This window comes from Aphidius gifuensis, linkage group LG3, assembly GCF_014905175.1.
Source record: "Aphidius gifuensis isolate YNYX2018 linkage group LG3, ASM1490517v1, whole genome shotgun sequence".
NCBI lineage: Eukaryota > Metazoa > Arthropoda > Insecta > Hymenoptera > Braconidae > Aphidius > Aphidius gifuensis.
Window position 1 is genome coordinate 24,331,987 of NC_057790.1, and position 22,233 is coordinate 24,354,219.

General features: G+C 25.7%; 1 protein-coding gene and 1 non-coding gene across 2 annotated transcripts in view; both read left to right on the plus strand.

Annotated features, from left to right (window-relative positions):
* Nucleotides 1–22,233, plus strand: part of LOC122853108 (mannosyl-oligosaccharide 1,2-alpha-mannosidase IA-like) — a 123,351-nt gene that overhangs the window by 24,647 nt on the left and 76,471 nt on the right. The window lies entirely within an intron of this gene.
* Nucleotides 6,860–6,932, plus strand: Trnar-acg. The gene has a single exon. It is a non-coding gene; the product is annotated as a tRNA-Arg (tRNA).

Here is a 22,233-nt window from a genome sequence, read left to right on the forward strand (position 1 = left end):
ATTTTATCGCGAAAAAATTTATGTTTTAAAAAATTTAAAAAAAAGAAAACTGAAAGATTTCATTGATTAAACAAAATTAATTTTTGTTTTTTATTTTTCAAGTTGTAATAAATTTATACATGACATGTATTGTGTTAATAATTTTTATAAAACGTAAATTATTAATATTTTATTCGATAATAAACTCTTATTCCATTTTACAAAGTTTTGACTATTTTTAGCTTGTTTATAAGAGTACCTTGAGGTTTATTAAAATCACAACTTATTCTCTTTCACCAGTTTCGAATAACTGGAGTTTTGCTATTCCTGTTCGAAGAAACTTTAACAAAACTTTGAAAATCTAGCTCTCCTCTTTCATTGGTACGGTTTATAGAAAAGTTTTTACCTTATAAGAACATTGGCACCAGCAAAAAAAAAAAAAAGGAAAAAGAAAATTAAAACTATACAGTCTCTACCTGGGTGTCTTTACACTATTTACAATTTAATATAGCATAAAAAAGAAATTTTCTTCGACAAAATACTCGACTCATATTTTTATTTTTTATTAAAAACTTTTTTTTTAATTTTTTTATTATAATCAAACACTGAAAAATAAAGTTCGATAGTTTATAAAAAAAAAAAAAATAAATAAAATTATAATTTTATCTACGTATTTAAATTAACAAATTTTTATATTCTTTTTTTTTTTCTCTTCGAATAAAATGGTTAAGTTAACAAAGAGAAAAAAAGCCCAGTAAAGCGTGCTCAAATTTACTACCTGCAATTTTTCTACATGTGTCATTGCTAGCCAGTAACAAACACCAAGATTTTTATGTTTCATACGTGGCAAAAAGAAAATGAAATATTGTAGCCTTTTGTAAGGTTTTATATACGAAACTTCATGTTATAAAATACATATATATATTTTTTTTTCTGCTACAAAATATCGACTTAGTGGTGCACTTGGATTTACAAAATGTGCGCGCATAAACCTATTAAACTTTTGCGATTTAAAAAGTTTTTTTTTTATGGGCTATTTGTGATACTACGACTGGGGTGTTGATGTATTTCAACAATATAACTAGATTTACGAAAAAATTACAACTTGAAAAAAGTCAACTTGCTAAAGATTAAATTACAAATTTTGTTTTATTTATTTTGTCAGGCTTTTTCTTTTTTTTTTCTAGCTATTTTGATCATTGATTATTAAATTTAAACTTTATTGATCAACTTGAATACTTAGATATATATTTGTTTATTCAAAAATAAGTTGACAATTTGATTGTTTTTGTAAACTACAGCAACAGACTCTACTTTATTTACCAACTAAAACAAAAAATATCGTAAAACTTGGCAGTAAACTTTTTTATGAATCAAGAAATACTTTATGATGTTAAAGTTTTAGTTACTTTCAAGATTTGTCGATTTTTTTTTTTTTTTTTGCAAAAACGATAGTTGGATGATTTTGTTTGTGTTAATAATTATAATTCAAAATCAATAATAATAATAATTATTTTTTATTATTAAAGATATTCAATTTAATCTGTGCATTCATTTCAAAATTTAAATTCATGTTTATTCATTTATTTTTTAATTTAATATACAGCTTTTTTTTTTTTTTTTCTTTTATACAAAGACACAGTAAAAAAAAAAAAAAAGTTCTTGGTTCTTGAGATTACTTTTGGTCGTTTCTAAACTTTGCTTTAGTAATAAATTTATTACTACAAGAGTATTATATATAACTAACATATTTTTTTTTTTTAGTTTACTTGAATTTGCTTTCAAACAATTATAGGTTTTATTTTATCATTGAAATTGATTTTAACTTTTTCCAGTATTTTTTCATTTTACTCCGGGTCAAAAGTGAATTTCAATCTACTAAATTTATCAATTTTCTATTTAGTTTTTTAAATTTTATTCAATATTGAATAATCGATATAATTTTTTACAGAGAAAATCATGTAAATGTATGTGTTGATTATTTTTTTTTAGCTATTTATTTGTCAGTAGAGTAAATTTCATTCAAAGTTAAAAAGCACTTTGTTAATATTACACGAAATAATTACTCTTGTTGTCAATTTATCATTTTTTTTTCTCAAACCTTTTAGTCTCTTTGAATTTTTATTATGCACTTCATCGAATGTATTTACTATTTTATTAAAAACTTGAATATTTTATTATTTTTTTTCAAACTGTAAATCACAAAATTCAATATCCATACATGCATGAAATAATTTTATATTTTTTAAAAAATTTTTATTTATTATCATCGTTTTTAAAATCAATATTTATATACATATAACTACAGGGCATTCCAAAGACATTATAAGATATTATTGGCATGAGAACTCTGTGTGCACGCAATCAAACACGCACGTACGCATATGGCAATTCTACGTTATATTCAAAAGGTTATATGTGGTTTTTTATTTTTTACTTTGATGCATTCATTGCACCTTTGTGTCATAAATCATTTGTCGAATATGCTGCATGAGAATTTTTGATCGCGCCTTGTCGTCAATCAAAGAAATGTGCAAAGGTTAGAAAATAATAAAAATGACAGAACTATATTATTACGGATGAAAAGTTTTCATTTTACATGTACATGCTCAACACCCAGTAATTTTATTTTTTATTTATTTATTTATTATTCAATTATTTCATTTTCTGGCTTAGTCATACTTGAGAAATGTGTGCATACGTATTGCTTCAGTTAATGTTCATAAATAGTATGTAAAAATAAAACAAAACACGTTAAATAACAATTGCGGTTTGAGGATAATAGAAATAGAAAAAAAAAAAGGATTTTAGTATTTGCTATGAGTTTTGAGGTATAGATATGACAATCGACAGAAAATAAGCAGTGTTAGATTTATTGATTCTCGCAAGCAGTATATTGTTTCGATCAGCAAAGTATAGCACAGTGAAGGTTATTGAGCCATTAAATCGTGATTACTGCTGCGTGTTATTGGACGTGGTGACACAGAGAGACGTAAATTTTTTTTATTATTTATTTATTCCATTTTTTTTTCGTTCAGTTTTCGTTTAATTTTCTTTTTTTTTTTTTTTTCCATTGCTCTTTGTTAATGTATATACCTTTCTCGTCATAAACATTAATGAAATTTCAGTTTTATTTTCTACATTTATGACGTGAAAAAGTATACATAAAATTCTTGACTTTTTGATATTTTATTTACATTAAATTAATATCCACTATAAATCATGAAAAGTGTTCATATATATCATATATTTTTTTTTATTTTTTCTACAGTTTTTATGATTGCATAATTGAATTTTCGTATACCAGATTGAATTACACTTAGAATCAGTTTCATATTTTCAGTATAAATATATGGTCTAATTGTAACATGCTTCGTAACATTTAATATTTATATCATTTGACTAGGTTTTTCTTTTTTTTCGAAACTTTTATTAATTATCTCATTTGCTAAAACGAAAAAGACAAGATTTTCGGAATAAATTTTATGCGTGGGAGGATCAAGGATGTATTGTTTCGAATACTGGTTTTGTAAATCCGGTATATAGTATCAGCTAAAAAAATAAAAAGAAATAAACAATGAATGAAAAAATAAAAAAAACATGATGTGAGAGAGTAGGCTACTGCTACTGCCTACTAGAATTTATAAATTTACGAAAAAAAAATATAAAAAAATTGATCCTTTCCAGCCAGACACGCAAGAGCTGTTTCAGTACGACAAATCCATGAGCAATTTTACCCCCACGTAATCTTCTTGGGAGACTTTTTGTTCGGCAAATACTGCCAGTATAATTCTAGGGAGGGCTTTTTAATCCTTGATGATCCGACTTTACCTGTGACAAAAAATAAAATAACGGATGGAAAAAGAAATAATAAAACATTCTTATCTCAATTTACACATGACAAGTACAGGATGAAAAATTTCATAAATATCATAAGCATTTAACGTCCATATTTATTATTAAATTGCGCCTTTTAAAACTAAAGTCTCTTCTGTTGAGTTTAAACAGGCATTGACAATCCCAGTGTCGAGAAATTTTTCCCAGCCCATATACAATTAGTGAAACATTAGTAGTCAATCTCATTATCAAAATTATTCTGTGTATGTTTTCGAAATATGCAAACGCAAATTAAACAATAAAATTTGCTGAAACAATACTGTTTAATGTGCATGAAAAAGTGGGAGCTAGTTGAATTTGAGAGATGAGGGTTTGTGTATATATAGCTAGAGAGAACACCTGTTCCATATTCAACGATTAAGTGTGATGTACGAGTTTTGAGTGTCGCGGCATATCAAATAGGTGTAATCGTATAGTTTTCAATAATAAATTGATTGTAATTAACCAACCATGGACCGTCGAGAGGACCAGTAGAAAAATAAAAAATAGAAAGGGCTGTAAAATGGTGCGAATTAAATCGAGAAAAGCTTCAATTTATTTATGTAATGTAGAAAACACGTACATTGTGTTGTATCGCGTGTATGAATTTAACTAACGGCATTTTGAAAATTTAAATCGATATGTACAGCACGCACCAACAAGGGTATAAAAAAAAATCTCGGAATAACAGTTTGAAGTTGAATCCAGGTTTTCTGGTTGTTATTGATACGCCCCAATTGTAATACGCTTGAGTTTGTCTATACATTCACAAAATAATGCAAACCCATCAGAATTGTGAGATAAATTGTTGTATAAAACAAATTGAGGTATAATAAAAAAAATTTAGTATTTTGTTTTTATTTTTTCTTTATATAAAATCATGACCAGAATTTATCAATATTTTGTTTTTTGTGATTTGTTTTTGAGTGTTGTGATTAGCATTCAGCCATTCAATTGATGCAAAAATTTTATTAAAAATATTATCAAAAATTTAACAATATGTTATCTGCTGCTGCTGTTTTTTTTTTTTTTGTCTAGATACTGGCCACCCAGGTTGTCTGCATTCGTTGCTGATTGTTTGTCGTTCCCCAACCATGTCTGATTCTCTTTGCAATCTCTCCCTCTCTCAACGCCTCAATGAACCGCCCAGACATGAGATTTCTTCCGTTGCTCCCCCCTGTACTGCTTGTCCAAATCATGAAATACCATGAATTGTGAGACACAGAGACCAGGATTTCATCGTTAATTATCCTGTGCCTTTGAGCCTTCACCAAACCAAAGAGTCAACTGAATCTCTGTCTTCTGCAAACTGAGCATTCATTATCTCTGACTTTAATTGATAAAGTGATTTCTTTTAAACTTATTCACATGATATAATAAGAATTTTTTTACATCGGATTTGTTCTTTAAAATTTATAAAGCATATAATTAACTTGCTTCTATTTTTTGTTCTGTTACGGTAAGACTTCATTCATATATAAAAGATTATAATTTCCCTTTTTTTTTTTTTTTTTTGAATCAGTTATCTGATCAATATTCACATGGAAGCAAAGTAAAGTTTATTATCACTATCTAACAGAATATTATTATGTATTCAGCAATTTCGTAACATAATGTCACTTTATGTGTTTCTCTATATTTTAATTGATGCTTCGACAATTTGAAGACACCTAGAGGCATCAAAATTTTGAGATATGCTTATCTTAAGATCTAAACTTTAGCATTCACGTTCGTGTCGAGGAACCTTCTAAAATTGTCTATGTATATCATATGATATGTGATTGTGTACGTGTGAGGTATTTTGTTGGGGTAAAAGAAAGAGAGAGAGAGAGTGGAGGTGTGGGAAGTTGAATGAGGAAGTAAAGAGAATTGAGAGAGGTTGAGTTAGCCATTCTTGCTTCTCACTCTCGTGCCAGCTGCGGTAATTTCCGTGGTAAAGCGCCGCCTTCTGTCTCGGTAGCATGCAAGTTGCTCGTTTATCGTTCTCGCTTTGTTCCACACAGTGGGCAACTCGTGGATAATAGCATCGTCTATATAAGGTGATTTACTGATGAAATGTTGAATGAAATCAACATATTAAATCGTCATCTGATGCATTTTCTTAAATTGTATTTGTCAAACTTCAAGCACAATATACACAAAAATATTTATAAACACAAAAAAAAAAATATATATTTAATTCATCTTTCAATATCTATGTCATCTAAGCTTTAAAATAAAAATATGTGCAGACTCCACAAAATACATGTCCGAACAAAATTGAAAGATGAATGTCTATAAGTGTGAACTAGTTGAAGAGTTACTTTTTTAGTTTTAGACTGTTTGTATTAGTTTTGAGTTACTTTAAAGACCAGAAAGTTTGTCATTAAAGTTTTCCAAACTCATTTAGAGCTTTCTAAACAAAACATGCTAAATTGTTTCGCTTCTTACGTAGATATTTAATTGACAAAATTTTTTCATTAGTCGTCACCTTTGGCACTTTATATGACGCAGTTTTTTGTTATAAATACTTTTGTATTTAACAAACCGAAACCCATTGGATAATTTTTTAATATACGCTTATCATTACAGTATCTATTGATTTCCAAATATATATACTTATACATGACACTATTTGAGGGAGAGTTCTCTAAATAAGTTTGAGATGTGAAATGTCAGCGGATATAGAAAAACTTAACAGAATGACAAGTGCCTTAGGTCAGAGATCTATGACGTCATTATAATTTATTTTAAATATTTTCTCAATGTGTTATTCTAGTTTTGTAATATATATGTATCAACAAACTCATTGCTTGACCTTATTAATTATTTTATCAGTTGATGTTTGACTCTATAATAATAAGTGACTTTTAAAGTTTATTTGTGTTTCCAATAAGATACCAAACTGCTCCAACCCTGGAATTTTTAAATGCTCATTGAGTCAAGTTTTCTATCATAGGTTATTTATAGTCAACCAAACTATGCCACTTTTTGCATGGCCCTGTGACTCAGCGAATATCAAAATGGTCTTGTGGCGCAACGGATAACGCGTCTGACTACGGATCAGAAGATTCCAGGTTCGAATCCTGGCAAGATCGTGACTATATTTTTTGCTTTCTTTTTCTTTTTTTTCGATATAAGCCATCGGACTAGTCTTTTTGATTTTTATTTAATAATTCGGATATAACTTGGTAATGAATTCATAATTTATATTCATTTGCCTAATGAAACTCTGAAATTTACTATGTCACATCGTTTACCATGGTTATTTTTATTATTTGACAAATTTGTTCGTTAGCCTTCTTTTGTAACATAAGCTACTTATGAACGATTATAAACTTTATTCAGCCAAAGCGTTTATAATAACTTTGATCTTTGAATTAATCATTTTTTTTTTATTTTTTACCCTAAATGAAACCATTAATCATTGAATATTTATTTCTTTGGCAAAAAGTTAGTTCATTTCATTTGATTCAAGATCAAAGAGAATATTTGTGGATAAAGTATTCAACTTTTTATTGTGCAAATATTACAATAGTTATCTAAGAATATTTAAGCAACTTTAATATTGTCAAGTTAGAAACCATTTGGATTATCTTTTTTCTTTTATTTTAATTTTATTTGACAAATAATTAAGTTTTCTTTTCCTTCAAAATATATAAAAAAGACATACCATATATAGATCTTTAAGTTTATTCAATATTTATTCACCCTTTCATCTTTTACTCATTACAATTCTTGGTTAAATATATTTAAAATTTAAAAATTATAACCAACTACAATTATTTGGCTATTTTTTTTGCTAAATCATAAACTTCATAATTCATTGACTTGATAAAAGTATTTTTATAACCAAATTGTCAATTGAGTTTTTATTATCCACACAACAAACAATGATTTATTTATCTTAAACAAATTTGGTCAATCAATGTTCCCTATGAAACATCAGGTGTGATACAATACAATAGCCTCTCCTTCTTGACTAAATTATATTATCCAACAATTAAAACCACATATCAAGACTTCAAAGTAGATGTACAGTTGTGTATATACATCAGCTTGAGTATATCAGCTGTTGGACCCAGTTGCTTCGTACTAAGTTTATATATACTGATTGACTAATTTGAAAGGGAAAAGCTTCTTTACACTAATTAATCCAATTATTACGCTCATTTTAAGCATCACTTATCTTATCTAACTAGCTTCCTTTGACCAACTTTCCTATGTACGAAAAGAAAACTGTCTATATAACTTTATTTTCTCATTAATTTTCCAAAAAACTTTTTATTTAAAATAATATTTCTCTTTATCTATGGAAATTTCATTGCACCAACAGTAATTATATATATATATTCCTTGTATTTTCTTGCATTGCGTAATCAAACAGTACAATAAATATAAACAATTAATTTTATTTTGTTAAATGTAACATGATTAAGTTTACAATGTTAACCAAATGTTTTGTTGAACTTGGTAAAATCTTACTATCTCATTGTTTTGTTGTTCATTTATTTACCAACACAGATACATATATAGTTTTTATTTATCATTACTATATACACAGCTCTTGTAAGCTCTTTGATAAAATACCGCATGTTCATGGCTCTGAATTCAAAATTATCAGATCGCTATTTCTCAGTGTCTTAACTATGGCAAAAACAAGTATGATTATCATTGCTAGTCCAACAAAAAAAATATTTTTTTTATTTATTGAATTAGCAATAGTTTTATGGTATTGTTAATGTTAGTTTACTGGCTTTATGAATTTCCGGTTAAATCACGTAGACGATAAATATAATACTCAAACGAATATATATCAAGAATTTTCTTTCTCAAATGAGGCTCTAAGTGAATAATGGATAAATTGTCGCAAGTATCACAAAGTGTTAACTGCCTTTTATTATGTTTATTTATGTTTTATGAATTCTTTCAACTCATATATAAAAACTTGTTTTACTTTTTTAAGAATAATGCAGTTTATGCTATATGTATAATAGTGAAAAAAATATGACATGCTGCCCGACACTGACGAATGCCTGTTACGACAATCTGACACCTACCAACGGACTAATTGCCAGTACAAACCTGTCTCTCGTTTTATTAAATCTATATATATATAAATGCATGCTATTGTTGTAAATTTAGGGTATACTGAACACTCGTTGTCAGTAAATCTGACGAGCATTAATTTTACTCACTGTAAAGCTAACCTGACGCTATGCATTCAAAGCACCTATACCTTTATGGCTTGAATTCTATTGTTTAAAATTTGTTCACAAGTGGGAATTTCATAGTTTATTATATCTATATATTTATACGAATAGCCACCGTTATTTGAAATTTTTTTTTTTTAAATTTTTTTGTTATTTAAAATGTAAAAAAGCCTAATCTATATCTCATGCAGAATTTCTTTCGATAATATAGATTGAAAATTTTTTTACATCGTTAATTTATTTTATTTTTATTTACAAATATTAATAATATTTTTGTAGTATGATTTTATTTTCATACGATTATGTATATATATATTTTTTATGTTGGGTTATAATAAGCGTCAGGAAGTTTATAAGATCTTGGGAAATAACAACAAGCGTTACCTCGACGACTTTTGTGATCTGAAAAGTCTTACAAACTTCCTGGCTTTGAATTTATAATTGAAAACAGGAACTTACTGTAAACATATTTATTATTATTTTAAATTATGAGATAATGCAAAAAAGCTTATTTACAACAACAAACATAAATAAAAATAAAATATTAAAAAGTGTGAGATAAAAAAGAAAAAAAACTGTATATTCTTTTTTCCTTTTTTGACAAGCGTTCTTAAGGTTGCGCATAAAACGACAAGCCCGTGTTAACATTATAGATGAAAGCAGGTTTGTAATATCAGTTACGTGATTTACGATGATAAGGACAATCTCAGTCCAATTTCCCATGTGGGGCGTGCTAGAAATGCATATAATCTTCATGAATCTAAAACGAAGTCACTCACTAGATATATGAAAAATAAAAAAAATAATATAAATCTTTATTTAATGTGAAAATATATAAAAGACAAATAATTAGCTTTAATTTAACAATATTTTTTCTGCTGACAGATAATTTATTTCATTATTATTTTTTGAATTATAAGGGTCGGAAAAAAAATGAAAATTGGTAAAGAGTATTATTACAAAGTCATAATATTATATCATGATAATAATGATAAAAAATATACATATTATAGTGAGTAGAATATATGAGATGTACAACAATAGCATATGGATAATGCGGCTTGAAAATTATTTCTATTGTCGTTTATGTGAAGTCAACAAAAATGTCGCAAGTCACATCAACTCTACTTTAAGTACAACAGTTTTATAAAAATATATATAGAGAGTAAACATACAATTTATTCTTGGCATATTCTTTTTTTTCTTTTTATATATTTCTAAAGCTCAAATAGTATATATATATTTATACCCATACTTTGGTTTCAACTCGCTTTTATATTTATATTTTTCATATTATTTTTTTCCTTTTTTTTCCAATACATACAGACGTACATGTGTGTGTTTTTTTTTGTATATGGATTTTTCTTTACTTGAAAACCAGTAAGTTGTGATTTTCAAGAATTGCAAAAGTGGCAAACGGCACACTGAGTTTTTCACTGCATGCCTGATGCACTAACCAAGTTGTGGCCCAAGTTTTTCTCCAAGTCGTTCATCCAAGTAACGAGAAATGAACTCTGAAAAAGTCGAAAGTACCTGAAAATAGCAAAAAACATTTTTCAAGTTTTTTAGTATTATTTTTTTTTATTTTTTTTTTCCCTCATTACTGAGTCTTTGAATGTTTATTTATTTATTTTCTTTAGTATTATTATTATTATGTATTTGTATTATTTTTTTTATTACAATTCCAAGTTGTTATTAATTTTTGTACTGCATATTTCCACGTATAATTAGTTGCTGATGAAACAATGCATTAAAAAATATGGAAAAAAGCACTTTTAAATTTTTTTTTTTACCTCTTGAAAAATTAACATGCCAACGTTGATGCACAGTGAATATACGAGCTAATGTTTTTAAAACAATTTACAAGATTACTGTGAAGCTGTCAGTGCTTTCATAATAAAGATATAGATTTAAAGAAAAAATATAAGATATAATAATAATAATAATATAAATAAAAATTCAGTATAAAATTTTTTCCTTTTATTATCTAATTTTTTTTCTCTAGTATTTCATAGTAGAGTGTAAGCTTACTTTATAGATTTTTATTAAGGAAAGCTTACATATTTTTTTTTCTCAAACAACATGTCCATTACAATTTATAAAAAAAAAATCCTCCATAATATTTCTTTTGTTCAAAATGTTACATCGTAATAAAATAATTCATCATGAATTCTGCAAGCTGTTGAAATAAGCAGTAAATTTTTTGATTTAATTGTATGTCTTTTGTGTTGATTAAAAAAATTTTCTGCCCCAGGAGGAAATTCTTTTATGCTTTTATTAAATTTATATATAAATTTTTTCTTGGTAACAGATATAAAATATTTAAACAATTTATATTCAAACATGATATAGACTAAAGCATGTCAGGCAAATTTTTTTGTGACATCGTATATTATAGATACAGCAACGATATAGACCTGATCACAAAACGATTACCCAAAGGTATGTCCTGTGGCCAAGCTATGGGAATATACGTATGTTTTATATGTAAGCTATAAAAATGTAGTAGAGAATCTTATATTCACGACTCGACCTTTCTTGGCAAGATAAAGCAGCGTGCCATGCTTCAGGCTACGTGTCTGATATGCCCCATGAAGAGAAACGATCTGTACTTTTTTTTACACACTCTGACACTTTTTGATATATACAACTATCCAGTGACTCATATCATTATATAGATTACATTGCTAATTTAATCATTTTTTATATTGAAAAATAATTATTTTACAAGTGACATTGATTAATATTTATCATAAAATTTTTACACTTGATTTTATTTATATAAAATCATGTAAAATTGTAAATTTCATCGGTTTATTATATTCCAATATTTAAATAACATGAAGATAAAATTATTCTAAAACTTACAATAATTAATTTCAATTAATTCTATTTTTTTTTTTTTGTATTATTATTTCAAAAATTAAATTACATAAAAATATAATTATTTTCAAAATTACCCTTATTAATATCGATTTAATTTTATTTATAATTAATGTTGCTAAAAATAAAATGAAAAAAAAAAAAAAACTAATCTAAATTGGAGTATAAGGTTTTGGGAAGATTATCGTTTTATTATTATATATATAAGGATCTGGAAAATTGGGAAAAGAAAATTATATTGTAGCCTTGATATATATTGGATATCAATGAGAAACCGGAAGTATGAGTTAGGGGGGAAGGGAGGAGGAATGGGGTCTTGTAGAAGGGGTTGATAAGATGAGAGAATTCACAATGGGCTGATCGTAATAATCCTCGGGTGTAATCGTTCTTCCAATTACGTTGAGGATAACCCTTGTCAGGAGAAGATGGATGGAAAGCAAGGTGGAGAATAGACTTATTTGGTTCACGGCATAACTCTAGAGTATGAAGGGACAGATGTATATACGTATATGCAATTTTCTATCGTATATATGTAAGGATAAATTTCATCTCTTAATGCAATTTCTATACGTATTAAAAATTCATGTCTTGTCTTTTTTTTTTTCAATTGAATTATGATAAATTTGTTGTTATAATCTAAATGAACAATTATGATTTGAAAATTCATCATGTTTTATTGAAATTAATTGATAAAAAAATAATATTTTATTTGAAAATTAATTTTATAAATTTATTAAATATAAAATGAGTAAATTTTCATTTATTTTTTTTTACTATTCAAAGAAAAAAATAACTTTTTTTTAATACAAGGGAAATTATTTTTTAACTTTATATATTTTTTTTTTTATATAATTCTAGATTTTATATTGTTCTTTTTTTTGTTTTTTTATATATTTTTATATTTTCTATTGTTTATTATTTTTTATACTTCTTTTTTGACATTATACATACTATTCATATATATAATATTATTTGTTGTATCTTTTTTAGTTTTTGTAAATTATTTAATTTTACATTCAATTTTCATATTTATATTAAATGTTAATTAATTAAATTGTGTCAATTGATATTTTTGTTAAATACCATATTAACTATACGTATGTAATGTTAATATATATATCTTTTGTAAACTTATCAATCATTTTTATATATGTTTCTTAAACAGGATATGTTAACTGTTAACATATCCTTCTCTGTGTGCATATTATTAATTTTTTTTGGATCCCTTTTTTTTTGTTTAATGTAAAAACATAAATTTTATTAAATAATTAACCTGGTTGTTGAATAATTCTACTCGATGATTTTTATTTCTAAAAAATACATGTAAAATTTTTGCAAGCATTTTTTTTTCTTTGGTATTATTAGAGACATGGTTGGTTGGTTTTTAAAAAATTAATATAAATGATTAAATATTCTTATTTTGCAAACCACACACAACGGCAATATCTTCATCAATATTTATTATTTCAGTAATTCTTAATTTTTTAGTTATGCCTCCGACAAATTTGTACCCACATATTTTATAAATACATATATTTTTTTTTTCATTCTGAATCGGTGGTTGTATGAACATACCACGGAATTTATATAGATAGAGGATTAGTTTTTTTTTTTATTCCATTCAAAAAGTATCGTCACATGAAAATGCATATATTGAGAGGCTATATATTTCAAGATAATCGGATTAGTTTTGCGATAAAAAGGTAAAAAAAAAATTCGTGTATTTCGCGTATACTGTAAAAGAAAAAAAAGAATTTTTTTTTTTTTTTATTATTTGTCGAATGAAATAGGCTGTAAGCTCATTGCGTAAAGGATTGGTTTTTGAGCTTGCATGATAATTGGTAATTCAAAAGAAAAAATTAAAAAAATATATACAATAAAAATTACATGTCCAAAAAATATTTTAAATAATTTTATAAAAATATATAGAGTAAATAAATAATATATTATAACTGAAAATTTTTAAACATCAAATTTAATGATAATTATATATATTTTTTTATTATAATCTGTATAATACTCCAATTAATTTAATTTCAAATGTAAAATTTAAGTTTAGTATATATAAAAAAATAAATAAAAAATCTTTGAAAGATGGAATTTACTGATTCAAGTATATATTATCATGCTCCAAGAATCTAAAGAAAGATTCAAAGAGAAGTAATTTTTTCGTTGAACACGTATAGTTCATGCATATAGGTGTATTGCTATACATGAATTGAAATTTTTCAAAGTATCCCCAAGGCTCTTTTGCCTCGAAAAAAAGCAAGAACGATAACGATATCTGAGAAACTGATGGGGCGCATGAATATCCGCGCACAGTATGATTTACCATCGCACTTTTAAAAAAATAAAAAAAACTCCAGGGGTTAAAATTCGTGTTATATAAAAGTCTATATATATACGCGTGTTTATAAACTGAGGGATTAAAAATTGAGACAGAATTTCAAAGCAGACAACGGGTTTTTCAAAAAATAAAATTAAAAAAAAGTCAAATGAGTGTAAAAGGGAGTGCGGGCGGAAAAAAAAAAAGTGAAGAAAGAGACCTCATGATGTTTCTTTGGCAATGATGTGCACGCGGGAGACCACCAAAATTTGCCTGAAGCCTAGTGAGAATTCAACTGGATACATATAAAGATGCCGCAATGTGATAGCTATGCCATTAATAGCCACCGCGTCGCCGCGTAATTATAGTAATCGCAAATTCAAGTGGAATCATAACTGGTACCATGTGCACAGTACTGTTTTATACTCAACACTTTGTACATATATATATAATACTGTTTCAAATGGTATCGTTTCACTTTTACGATTTATCTAGAGAGAGAGAGAGAGATTGCAATTCAACCGTCATTCTGTGAATGCAATAATTTCATTATTGTACTAAACATTTTGAGTGACTATTGATTGATTTGACTCTGTATTATATACTTGAAACAATACACGTTTATTTGCGTTAACATTAATAACTGATTAATTATGAAAATAATTAATTAAATCAATTTCCTGTATGAATATTATGCATATATAAATTTTTTTTCAATTCTTTATCTTATGAATGGTTAGTTTAAACATGATGTAAGCTGCTCACCCAAACCTACAAGTTGTATAATTCATACACAAATTCAAGTTTAATCCTGCTTCGTTTTACGTTTACAGTATAATATGGCTACATATACTGACCAGCCAAAGTTATGAGTATCCCAGTATGCAGTGTGTTTGTGTGTGCACGCGAGTCGACCAAGCTTTAACAATTGTTACTTGGCTTGGTAGAAAAGCTTCATTGGATTAGTCATTTTCGTTACATATATATGGGTTACTTGTTGGAGTATACACTTGGATAATTTATTATCCTTTATACATTATTTAAATAATAAAAAAAGCTGTTTAAAAAAAAAGCTTTAAACTTGCAGTTTTACTACAGTATAATTTTATAACTACACGGAGAGAATTTTTTATTTTTTTTTACGAAAAAAACATAGCAAATTTTACAATGGCCCATAGCTGAGCTGCGCCATCTTTCGGTTTCATGATATTTTCATATGGGCCATAGCAAAATATCGTGTGGGCGTGGCTATTTTTTTTTTTGTGTACCATAGTAATTTTTGTTATGGTCAAACGCAAAATTTATTCCATTTATTGAAAATATTATAAAAATTTTTTTTTTTATTGTCAATATCTATATAATTTATTTATTTGTTTTTTTTTTATTTCTTTTTATTTTATTTTATTTTTTTAATTTATTAACCTAAACCAGGATTTGAACCCCAAACCTTCCGAACAGAATTCCTACGCGTTATCCGCTGCGCCACAACAACATTTACAAAAGCTAACATTTGTTTGTTTTTCATTAAACATAAGCAAAGACACGCCTGCGCGGTCGGCTAAAAAGTGGGGGTGGTTGACATTTCTGAGTCTGTCATTGCTTTTGCTATGGCCCATTGTAATTTTAACCATGTTGCTTTGTATTTATGAGTGACACCTATAGGATTTCTAAGAGAATTAAATTTTTACTATGGCACATTGTAAATTTTCAGAGGATCATTTTAATTTTGTCCACAGCAACAACGTAAAATTTTATGAATAACAAAGCAAAAAAAAAAATATATATATTTTGCTATGGTACAATGTAATTTTTAGGCTGGATTATTTTAACTTTTAAATTTGGCCTTCGTAAAAATTTCTTTATGCATTGTAATTTTTAATCTGAATATAGCAAAAAAAAAACATTATATAAATTGCTATGGTACATTTTAATTTTTCAAGACAAAAATTGTTTTTTTTTGTTAACATAATAGTAAATATTTGAATAGTCAGGAGATAGACCCTCAATGATATGGCGCCATAGCAAAATTTGCTGAAAATTTTTCTCCGTGTATATTTTATTTTTAAAAAATCATTATGAAGAGGTTATAATTAAAAGATATATACAATGCATTTATGTAGTTGTTTATTGATCATTTAAAATGATAAAATTAAAACTTTTTTAATAGTAAGTCTGTATTTTTTTCGTTTGTTATAAAGTCATTTTTTTATTTCAACAGTTTCAACAACTGAAAACCATTCAGATTATTATATAAAATTTTAATATTAAATTTTCGTTGAGTAAATAATATTTTATAAAAGTTATATAATAATTAATTAAAAAATATTTCTTAACACTCAACGAAAATGTTTGTTTAAAATTACCTTTTCTTTTTTTTTTTTTTGATATTTTTTGTAAATATAATCAAAGAAATTTTCTTTGATGTCAAATGCAATAAAAGCAGGTTTTTTTTTTTTTTTCTCTATTTATAATGCAGCGATTTAATCTTAGTATCTTTGAGCTTTATGGCACAAGCATTGTAGAGCTTTTTTTTTTTCAAGTGGTATTCATTCACTGATGACTATTCTGTTTAATGTTTTTTTAAAGTTTCATTTTTAATTATTCAAAATAACATGTAAATTTTTTGCGTTGTCGTTCGTACCTAGTTCTTTTCGTCTGTTTTTTTTTTTTTAAACAAATTTCTACTTATGCATTTTCTCGGGAGAATTTTTTTTAATAACAAGACCATAATAGTTTTTTTTCATGTAATATAAAAATTTTATTTTACATTTTCAAAGGTAATAAAAAACAATTGATATGTATTTAGCTAGCGAGAGTATAAGTAGTTGAAATGTGTGTACAGTAAAAATATGGAAAATGTTAACGTAAAAGTCAGGGGATAATAAATAAAATAGAAATAAAAAATAACTTTTAGTAAATGTGAAAATTTTGCAAGTATATTGAGATATATACGGTATGAGGATAGTTTTGTATAGATGGATATAGAAGTAGTACAATAAAAAAAAATAAATATATATATAAAATATTCAGCTGAAGAATTGGTAAGAGGTGAAAGTCGAGAAAAGTGGAGGTAAACTGTAATCGAATGTAAATGTTGCGGAAAGCCGAAGCTCCTTATCCCGATCGAGACCAAGTTACCGTATTCGCAATGGGAATACCCATGCTCTCTTGCAGTACCCATCGTTATTTCCGGTAAAAAACGAAAATGTCCGATCGAATAAATTCTCCTTTCCGATATATAAAACGTTTTAAAATCAATTTTTTTTTTTTTTTCTTCTCGAACCACAAGAAAATAAAGTTTGCCATTGCATCATTTATTTTATTTCTACAATTTTTTTTTTCAACTTTTTTTTTTTAAAGAAAAATACGATCAATAAATATGTATTGTATCAGTTTTTTTTTATACATTTATTTTTTTATATATATATTTTAAATTTTAAAAATTATTTTTTCATTTTAAATTTAAAAAATTGCTTTTTTAAATTCATGCAAAATAAAATTTTCACTTTTTTAATTTTAATATATTAACTTTTATATTTTATATTAGTTTTAACAATATTTTTTTTATGTAAATAAAAATATAAAATCTAGTTTACTTTTCTTCACTCGATATTTCCAACGATCGTGATAGAGCAAACATTGTGCAAAATTTCACTTATATTTTTTCTAGATTTTTTTTTTAAACATCATTCAAACGCGAGCAGATGCCAAAGGTGACGCACAAATAGTAAATTTCTCTCATTTCATATATCTATATAATATATGCATCCGGGTAAACTATTTACTTTCCAAGCCCTTTTGACGCTGCAAATCCCCTGGATGAATTTGTTTACACTCACAAAAGTTTGTGTAAATAGTTTAAATTTTTTATCAAATTGTGATTGAAATTTATTTTTGATATTAACATTTTATACCTATTTTGAAAAAAAATATATTTAATTTCTATTTGATCAACACATAATGATTCCAGTCTACAAAAATATATCATAGATAAAAAATTCAATACAAAGAATCAAAAACTATTTTTATTCATTATTTATTTATTTATTTTTTCAAATAGATATTTCATTTTTTTTTTTGAAGGACATGGTGTTTTTTTTTTCTCGTTTTCTAATACAGTGTAATATATTTTTAACAATAAATTCCCAAGTGCCTCGTGTAACAGTCTACAAAGTCATGCTGGTCCACATCCTTGTTCACCTATTTGTTATTGTAATCGTCATCACTATGGATAAGACATGGATAATGAGAAAATCCTTAAGATTTACTGGTTACATTTTCAAGATTCACTGTGATAACTGTGATGACTTTAACATGGAATAAAAAGAGATAAAAAATATATATATAAAAATGAAAAAGTCAAGGTTTACGTGAGACCAAAAAATAAATGTACAAGTCATTTATTAAAATTTTTATACAGAAAAATATAAAAATATATTATTACAAATTTTATTTTTGTAATTTTCATTTTATTTTTCAACTATTTTTAGATTAATCTATTAAAACTTTCGAGCTTTTATTTATTTATAGATATGTAAAAGCTGCAGAGGCAATAAAATTAATAAAATATCATCCAATTTTAAAATTGAAGCAAATAAATATAATAGGTTAGAGTATGAAACATTCAAGTTATATTATATTGGAGAAATAGTAAAGATGGATTCTTAGAAGTGAAAAAATAAAGAAAAAAAAAAAAAAAACGAATTTCCTCTCGTTTCGTTTGATGAATGTTCAAAGCGTGTTGCCTGTTGAGATGAATCTATTTTGCGTGACTTATATTTGCCTTGATTTACAACTTACACATCAAAATATATTATTTGAAATTCATTATAAAATAACTACTATCTCGTTTGGTTTTTCTTTACGTACTCACACATACACTTGGCTTTTCTTTTTTTTTTTTTTGCTAATTTAGATTATGGATGTGCTTTATTACAACTCCTAAAAATCACGGTTATAAATTTTTTTCTTTTTACGATCTCCAGATGTACCATGGCATATATTTTGTTGGAAATCAACTATCTTGGAATTTTTTTTTATAGATTTTTCCGAGCTCCAATAATACACCGAAAAAATTTTCCAAATGACTTGAAAGAAAATTAAATAATCTAATTTAAATTTGAATAAAAAAGTGTATTAAAATTAATAACCACATTTGAAAAAATAAATTATAAATATCATTAATTGAACATTTATAAAGTTTATTTAAAAAAAAATAAAAAATCATTATATATTTATTATTTTAATTGAATAATAAGCTATTTATAAATTAAAATTATTATATTACTAATTGATTTATTCGTTGAATGCCATTTTGAAATTAAATTATTTATATAATTTAATTTTACGATGACCTTAGGGCTAATTGAGAACCCACCTCGGGTATAATTTGTCTAATAATTTATTAAAACACGAGATAAATAGTGAAAATAATTCGAGGAAAATAGAAAGAGAGACACAATAAAATCTCCACACGTTCAAAACCAAGTTTTCACATTCCATCACATTATCACCTACTGGTAAACCACACGCACGAAATACCTTGGTTTGCCATCATCATACCATATACACATAAATCTTTTATCATGAAAACACTGTGTATGCTGTATTAGCTATTTCCAAAATACTCCACTGGATGTGTTTATTATATACATACATCCAACACACACACAGCGACATACATACTTTTGTTATATATATTTATTCTCATTTACGTTCTAATACACAAATGAATATTCCAAGTGAATCAAATTCAAAAGCCATTCATATCTATTGTTTGATAGTATAATCATCTCTTCATCATTTTAGTAGATTAATTAATATACTCAAAAAATTAATGGATTAATTAACAGATATGATTTCCTCGAAAAAGAAAAAAGCTCATTCTATTCAACTTGATTATTTAAATAAAAACAAAAGACTACTATAAATATTCCACATAAAATTTCATTCATAATCAAATTTTTTTTCAAAATAAATATAAATTAATTTGTTTAATTAATAAATGTCATTATCAATTTTTATTTCATTTAAAAATATTATTATAAATTTTTATTAATATTACTTATTATTTTTTGTGTATATATTTTATTTTATTTTTTTCATTCTATTGTTTTTGGTTTTTTGTAAAATAATTTTTTTCGGAAAATATATAAAAGCACAGGTATGTCAACTGTCAAAATGTCGTTTGAATTAGGTACGCGAGACTGCGACCAGTCTAGACAGGCTTTTATATATACATGTATATATTTTTTATTATCTGTGTGTATTGATATGAACATATGTGTTTTATTTGTGTTTTTATGTGTGTGCATGTGTGTATAGGAAAAGGAAAGAGTAGTTACTGGCTTTTGGTAGTTTATTATCATTATTAGCTGATTCGCTAATTGATTTATTCGATTAAATGGGGATAATGACTGGTTACGAGCTCTCTTGCATCCCTTCCGTTTTGGTAAAGTTAATAGACCATTCTATGTCTCTGAGGGACAGATTATTATTATTATTATTTTCAATAAAGTTTGCTGTTTTTTTTTTTCAAAATCTCGTGAATATATATTATACTTAATGTCTATTAAAAAAATATAAATTAACTAATTAATAATTGATAATAATATTTTAGCTTTTTTTGGCATTTTTCAATTGAGGTAATAAATTGTAAATATTGTATTTATATTTACTGATAATGTCACTTGTTTCTTGCTGCTAAAAAGTATTCCGGATAGAAAAAAAAAACAAAAGAAAATTTGAATAATTCAGTAGCTGTGGGTAAAAGCCAAATGGACCAAAGCTCTCGGGGCTTTTTTTTTTTTTTTTTATTAGTTAAAATTTTCTTGCTATCTTTTGTTTTCTTTTTTTTTACGTTACGTCTCTGAAAAGTCACTTTGCTTATCTTACGAGTGCTACTTTCACACGTCTCAACTCATAATTTTTTTTTTTTTATTTTTCTGTCCTTTAATCCGACGATGTCTTGGCTCTTTTCTCAACAGCTTTATTAATCTTTGATGACCGTAAATGTAAAACGTCGGATGAGCTTTTATCGTTTTTTTCTGGTTTACGACATTCATCTTGGAGCTTTTTTTTTTTTATTTTATCTAGGTAATAGAAAAGAAAAAAAAAGAAACTGCAAATTATAATTTGTATTATCTGCAGAGATCTATATGGTTTTTTTTAAAAATTTTATATAAATTTAAAAATATATCAAGTCTTTATTAAGATAGCTCGTATAAACTTCAAATAATTTTTGTTTTAAAATCATTTTTCCTATTAATTTTTTAATTATTTTCACTGGAGAAATAAAATTCTTTCATGCAAGTTTAATAGATAATTAAATATGAAAAAATATTTTTATTACAATGGACTTTTAATTTTGAACAATCATAATTCCTTTTAAATTGTATTTTTTTTTTGTGTTTTCATTGTCCGATAGAATACTTGTAAAAATGTAATATCTTTTTCTAATACAAAAAAAAAAAAAAAAGAAATTATTTTTTTCTCTTCACTCATTGTCATGATTTTTTATTTAGAAAAAAAATTCAATTTAAGTCGTTTGTTTTTTAAGCTCTGTCTTTGAATTTGTACATTGAAAAAAAAAAAAATCAAAACTGTTGACTTCAAGCAATCGAATTTCTTCATTTATTGCCTTACCGTTGGTATTATTTATTTTATTTTTATTTTATTTTTTAACTCTATTGTGCTGTAGTGCAGTATATGTACTCTATGAGAATTATTGATAACGATATATATCTACAGATCCACATACTAAAAAATAGCAGCAAAGTTAAAAAAGTAAACAATGAAATATATTTTTATTTATTTTAAAACGAAAAAAAAGTAAACTTACAAATAAAATATTTTCATCACATACTTGTATTTCATTCCATTGACTTATAAAAAATATTAAACAGTCATTGACCTCTCTCGTATAGTTTGTCTTTATTTCAGTTCTATTTACTTTTCTTTCACCTCGAGTTTTTATTT